Consider the following 7151-nt stretch of genomic DNA (forward strand, 5'->3'; position numbering starts at 1 on the left):
ACTGGGTAGCCCGAGAGAAAGCAGCCGGGTCGAATCTCCATGCACGGCAAGCACAGCAGGCTTTCATCTGGAATTAGATAGAATCGGCTCCAAGAGACTTCCATCCCCCTCAACCAGAGAATCTGTGAGGATGTTCTCTCCCTTCCCTGAGTGACAGTCCACTCTGCAACGGGGGGCGAGGTAGTTAACACTCACCACGCGGAGAGGGGAAAATGGCCCGCAGGTGCTCTGCACCCCCTGGCACAGTGAAAATACCAGGGTTGTCACCACCTCGTGCAGGCTTCAAACCAAAAAGATATACCCTTGATTTAGAAACAGGCAAAAGAGGGGGCGCCTGGGTGGCTCAGTCGGTTGAGCGTCCCACTTCGGCTCAGGGCACGATCTCAGTTCGTGAGATTGAGCCCCTCGGTCGGGCTCAGTGCTGACAGCTCGGAGCCTGGAGCCTGCTTCGGATCCTGTGTCTCCCTCCCTCTCTTTCTGCCCCTCCCCACTCACACTCTGTCTCTCTCCCTCTCTCTCTTCCAAAAGTAAAAATAAACATAAAAAAAAAAAAGAAATAGAAGAAATATCTGGGTAGTCTTTCAGTGCAGTGCCGGTAGAGACATCCTAGCTCCTAGGGTATCTCACAGCTCTGTGCCTCTGTATAGGCAGAGGATAACGTGTAGATTTTTATCCGGGAGAGCCGCACGTAACTTCCATCCAGTGAAACATATGATCCTAGGTAGTCTGGTTTGTTGCCCCGTTGAGTGTTAGTATTGCATTTATCCCAGCCTCCTACTAAACTGCCTTCATCCACCTCTGTTCTCAAATGCTGCCCGGACTGGAAATTAACATTGTTAAGTCAGTGTCCCCGCGTTAATTCACGAGCTGAGCAAAATGTCTAGGGTGTGCTTCCTTTATACTAATGCAAAGTCATCTGTCAAAACTTACAACTAGGCAAAACATACTCGATGGATTGTGGCCAGATTGGAAGGCCACCCTCTGCCCTACATTCTATGCGCTCTGCTCTAAGCCTCTGAGGTCAACTTTGTCTTTCGCCTTTGGCTCGCCGTGCTTTTCCACAAGATCGCTTGCTTTCAGCCTCAGGAGATTTTACAGACCAGGATGAGGGTATAGACTTAGGAGCAGAGAGACTCGAGCAGTCTCTCAACCTGTTTTTACTAAGAGCAGTTTCAAGCCACTGAGTTTTAAGCCACTTACGTGAGTCACCAGCTAGGCAAGACCAGTTCTCCACAGCATGTAGGCTAAATCACTAGAATGTGGGGCAAAATCAATGAGAGTTCATTTCACAGACTCGGTCCTCCAGTCCTGTGTCCTCCTTAGGCACCCACAGGTGTCTGCCTGAAGACAGAGTTACCATATGTGAGATTTGGGGGGCTGGCCAAATGTCATTGCCTCCATGACGGTACCTGTTCGGGATGAAGGCTTCCAATCTATTTTCGTCTCCTGAGAAGTTTGTCCACGTACCCTCTCCAACAGCCTTGCAGTGATCTTCTCTTAGCATTTCCCTTACATTCTATCTGAAGTCTCCTCATTTGTCCCAGAGGGTTTCTGATCCACTCCCTTGGCTCCAAGCTCCATAAAGAGAATGTCTTTTATACGGCTTACCCTTAAGTGACAAGGTGAATGTGTCTTCACTTCAACAGTTCGCTAAGGAAACCCTATGGCCATCAGAAACCAAGAACACTGGACTTACTCTTTTAAAGGGAATTAGAGGGGCATCTGGGTGGCTCAGTGGGTTGAGCATCCGACTTCAGCTCAGGTCATGATCTCACGGTTCATGAGTTCAAGCCCCGTGTCAGACTCTGTGCTGACAGCCTGCTTCAGATTCTGTGTCTCCTTCTCTCTCTGCCCCTCTCCCCCACTCGCATACTCTCTCTCTCTCTCTTTCAAAAATAAATAAACATTAAAACATTATTTTTAAAGGGAATTGGAGATAATGCATGGGCCAGGCAAGAAACCTGCTGTATTTGTCAGTCAGGAATGACAACAGTAAGAACAATATCTGAATGATACTGACACTGAAAGGTATTGTCATATCTTATGACTCTGAATAGGAGACACACAGGGTGGAGACTGGAGCTGCAGAAAGCTTCTGTGGAAAAGCCTTAAAATTAGTGTTCAGAAGCCTCTCTTCCTTGGTGGCTCTCCACCGTCAGCACACATTAGACCCACCTGAGAAGGCTGTGAAAGTCCCTAGACCCAAGCTGCACCCCAGATCACTCGATCGGTCTTTGAGTATCTTCTAAACTTCCTCAGATACTCCAACGGTTCTGCTATAACACCACTTCCAGATGTCTGCAAGTTAAAAGTAAACCCAGTTAGGGGCACCTGGGTGGCTCAGTGGGTTGAGCGTCCGACTTTGGGCTCGGGTCATGATCTTACCGTCCATGGGTTTGAGCCCTGTGTCGGGTTCTGTCCTGACAACTCAGAGCCTGGAACCTGCTTGGGATTCTGTGTCTCCCTCTCTCTCTGTTCCTCCCCTGCTCTCACTTTCACTCTCTTTCTCTCTCTCTCTCTCTCTCTAAAAAATAAAGACTAAAAAATAATTTTTTAGTAAAAATAAAAAACAAGTCAATTCAATTAAATGTGTTACATTCAAAATTAACACTGTGTTTGACTGTGTTACAGTCAAAATTAACAGTGAATCTGACGTTTTATAAAACAGGCATATGTGATTTTAAGTCGCAAATTTCTATTTTATGTTATCTGATTTTTTAATTTTTTTTATTTTTTTCATATTTTAAAAAAATGTTTTATTTATTTATTTTTGAGAGAGAGACAGAGCTCAAGCAGGGGAGAGGGACAGAGAGAGATAGAGGGAGACAGAGAATCTGAAGCAAGCTCCAGGCTCCAAGCTGTCAGCACAGAGCCCAACACGGGGCTCAAACTCACAAACCAAGAGATCATGACTTGAGTCAAAATCAAGAGTCTGACACTTAACTGGCTGAGCCACTCAGGCACCCCAGGTTATCTGATTTTAAATTAAACATACTCCTAACTACCTTACAGGAGTTACCCAATGAAGGCAAGATTGTCTTTTGGCAGCTGCAACCCTGAAGTAACTATATCTGGAGGAACTTTAACAGTGTTTATTCTTCTACAAACTCACCTGTGCTTGAACTTGAAGTGGCCTTGAGAAGTCTCTCACCCTGCCCTTGTGTAACCCTCACTCCCACATCAGCCTACGTACACACCCCTCCCATTCACCCATTGCGCCTTTAACGTGTGTAGACGTGTGATATTTTTCCTACGTGGGAGCCTAATAAATGGTTTTAAGCAGCTATGTTTATTTAAAAGATTCTGCTCCCTCCATTATTGAATTTAAGAGACATGATTATCTTCTCATACCTTCACTGCAATTTCTTCGGCACCCTCAAAATGCGCCACTGAAGCAAAAACCACATTTCCAATGATGACTGTGCCCTGGATGAGTTATGTCACTTAACTTCCCTTCCTGCTGGTGCTGAGACTTGATTGCTTAAATACCTTAGAAATATTATGACTCATTCCAAATTTGGTTGGTATTTATAATAACATCATCCAAAAAATCAGAGCCTATATTCATTTAAAGTACAGTGATTGAATTAGTTGATTTTCAGCTGAATCATCCAGTGTAGATTAAAACATAAAAAAAAACCTACGCTCCCTAAATGTTTAGTCAGCTTTTTGTGAGTTTTTAAAGGGTTAATTAGGAAAAAGCCTAAATAATTATATTGTTCCATAGTGTGAGTGCTTAGGACTAAACCAGCTGATTTTTCAAGAATGATCTTTCAAGCACACGGCTGAGTGAGTTCCTTTATCATCGACATCCCCGAGCATTAAAACTACACAACAAAGGCTTTTTCTTGGGTAGGGACACGCCTATAATATTCCAAATTAAAAGATAATTTTTACAGACCCATGAACTTAAGAACTATTCCTGAACTCCTGTCATGCTGTATCAATTGTGCTAGGTGAGCAGACTACAGTAGTGAAAACTCCCGGCCATACCTGAGAGTAAATCACACTCTAAGAGAGGAATGGAAAATTAAGCAAGCAATGACCACACAGTATGATACATGCCAAGTTAGAGAAAGCTCAGAAGGTCGCAGGTTTTAACAAGGAACCACCCAACTCATTTTGATGGTCATTGAAGATTTCTGGAAAGAGATATTTAAGCTGAGACTCTCCAGTTCCAAGTGGGTGCTAAGAAAGGAGAAAAATGCACAAATGGTTAGAAGTAAGATTACATGGGACCCGTGGGTAGCTCAGCTGGTTAAGCATCGGACTTCAATTCAGGTCGCAATCTCGAGGTTCAGGAGTTTGAGTCCCATGTCAGGCTCTGTGCTGACAGCTCGGGGCCTGGAGCCTGCTTTGGATTCTGCGTCTCCCTCTCTCTCTCTCTCTGCCCCTCCCCCACTCATGCTCTGTCTCTATCTTTCTCAAAAATAAATTTTAAAAAAAGTAAGATTACATAATCCACAGATTGCATATATCTTGGCAGCAGTCATGAGGGATTCTGACAATTCCTCAGTGTGTGTGTGTGTGTGTGTGTGTGTGTGTGTGTGTTGTGGTAAGATAGACAAATCTGATTAGCAATGTAAAAACTTTCCAGTTTTCACAGTAAAAGAATGAATGAGCACAAGAAATAGACACATGCATAAATGGAACAGAATAGAAAGCCCAGAAATGAACCCACACTTACATGGTTAACTAATCTATGACAAAGGAGGTAGGAATATCCAATGGGAAAAAGACATTCTCCTCAACAAATGGTGATGGGAAAACTGAAAAGCAACATGCAAAAGAATCAAACTGGATGACTTTCTTAAACCAGACACAAAAATAAATTCAAAATGGATGAAAGACCTAAATGTGAGCCCTGAAACCATAAGACCCTAGAAGAAAACATAGGCAGTAATCTCTTGGACATCAGCCATGGAGACATTTTTTTCCTGAGGGAAGGGAAACAAAAGCAAGCATAAACTATTGTGACTACACCAAAATAAAAAGCTTTTGCACAGTTAAGGAAACCATTAAAAAGGGCAACCTACTGAGTCAGAGAAGAAAGATATTTGCAGATGATATACCTGATAAGAGTCTAATCTCCAAAATACATAAAGAACTTATACAACTCAACACTAAAAAGGAAAAAAATATCCTGATTAAAAATGGGCAGAAAACATGAACAAAAATTTCTCCAAAGAAGACAGCTCAGTAACACTCATCATCAGGAAACTGCAAATCCAAACTACAATGAGATATCACCTCACACCGGTCACAATGGTTAGTATCAAAAATACAGCATTGAAGTTTTGATTTGTATCTCCCTCATGATCAGCAACACAAGAAACAACAGGTGTTGGTGAGGATGTGGAGAAAGGGGGAACCCTCTTGCACCATTGGTGGGCGTGCAAACTGGTGCAGTCGTTCTGGGCAACAGTATGGAGATTCCCCAAGAAGTTAAAGATAGAACTACTTTATGACCCAGCGATTGCTGGGTATTTACACAAAGGATACAAAAATACTAAATCAAAGGGATGTGTGCACCCCAAGGTTTATAGCAGCACCATCTACAATAGCCAAACTTTGGAAACAGCCCAAATGTCCATCAAGTGATAAGTGGATAAAGAAGATGTGGTATATAAATACAGGAAATATTATTCAGCCATAAAAACAGAATGAAATCTTGTCATTTGCGATGGTATGGTTGGAATTAGAGAGTATTATGCAAAGCAAAAGACAAACACGATACGATTTCATTCATACGTGTAATTTAAGAAACAAAACAAACGAGCAAAGGCGGGAGGAAACAAGAGAGAGGCAAGGCAAGAAACAGATGCTTACCGATAGAGAACACAGTGATGGTGACCAGAGGGGAGGTTGGGGGGGGGGGGACGGGGGAAACAGATGATGAGGATTAAGGAGTGCACGTGTGATGAGCACAGGGTGATGTGTGGAAGTGTTGAATCACTCTATTAGACAACTGAAACTAACATAACACTGTATGTTAACTCATAGGAATTAAAATAAAAACTTCTAAAAAAGGACAATAAATGTTGGCAAGGATGTAGAGAAAAGGAAACCCTTATGTGCTACTGGTGGGACTGTAACTGGGTGCAGCCACGTGAGAATCAGTATGGAGTTTCCTCAAAAACCTGAAACTAAAAACACCATGATCCAGGGACTCCACGACTGAGTATTTACCCAAAGAAAACGAAAACACTGATTTGAAAATACATATGCACCCCTATGTTTATTCCAGCATTATTTATAATAGCCAAGATGTGGAAACAACTTAAATGCCTAGTGATAGATGAATAGATAAAATGTATATTATATATAATTATATAATATAGATAATATGTATGCATGCATATATATGTATTGTATGCATGCATTTAAAATCAACGTCTTCCTCTTTACCAGCAGTTGATGTTGCTTGCTGCAGCAGTTATTTCGTTTGGTGACTTTTATAAACTAATTTTGGAACCCATATTCTTTGTCACGTGTGGCCGCAGAAGTCCTGTTCCATTAGCTTACTGTATATCTAGTTGTTTGACAGATTTCATTAAACACTTCAGACAAACAAACAAAAACCCCAGTCTTTACAGATGGACTCCGTGTGTTTGGAAATGCCTTAAACACTCAGCCAGCCATTCTGCAGCCTTGCCTTATCCTCCACTTCCTGTTTGCACAGGGCCTGATGGTCCACCACAGATGATAGCTCTTCTCGGATCTCTCCTGACCATGTGCTCAGCCCCAGACTTGGACACGGCCAAGATTTGCAGGAACAGGCGAGGGCTTTTCAAACCCTTTTCTTTCCCAAATTCCTTATTCCTCAGCCTTTCCTCTCAAGCTTTCACTTACTTAGTCTGTTGTTTTCCCTATAATTTATCCCTGACTCAGGTGGGGACACCCCTCTTCCAGTGGGGTTGAAACAAACACAATTCTTCAAGAAGAAGGTCCATTCTGCTTGCTCCGGGAAGAGTTCTGTGTACCAGGAATACCGTATATTGTTTTGAAGGCCACTGCTGAGCTGAGGTGGGAGGGTTGATACCCACATCAACTGAAATACGACAAAGTTCTCTTCTTCCTTTTTTTTTTTCTTGATTAAGTATTGTCCTGGTTGGTGTAAGCTTTTGCTCAAATTCTGGAGTTCTGAGAAA

This window comes from Panthera uncia, chromosome A2 (assembly GCF_023721935.1).
Source record: "Panthera uncia isolate 11264 chromosome A2, Puncia_PCG_1.0, whole genome shotgun sequence".
NCBI classification, from domain to species: Eukaryota; Metazoa; Chordata; class Mammalia; order Carnivora; family Felidae; genus Panthera; species Panthera uncia.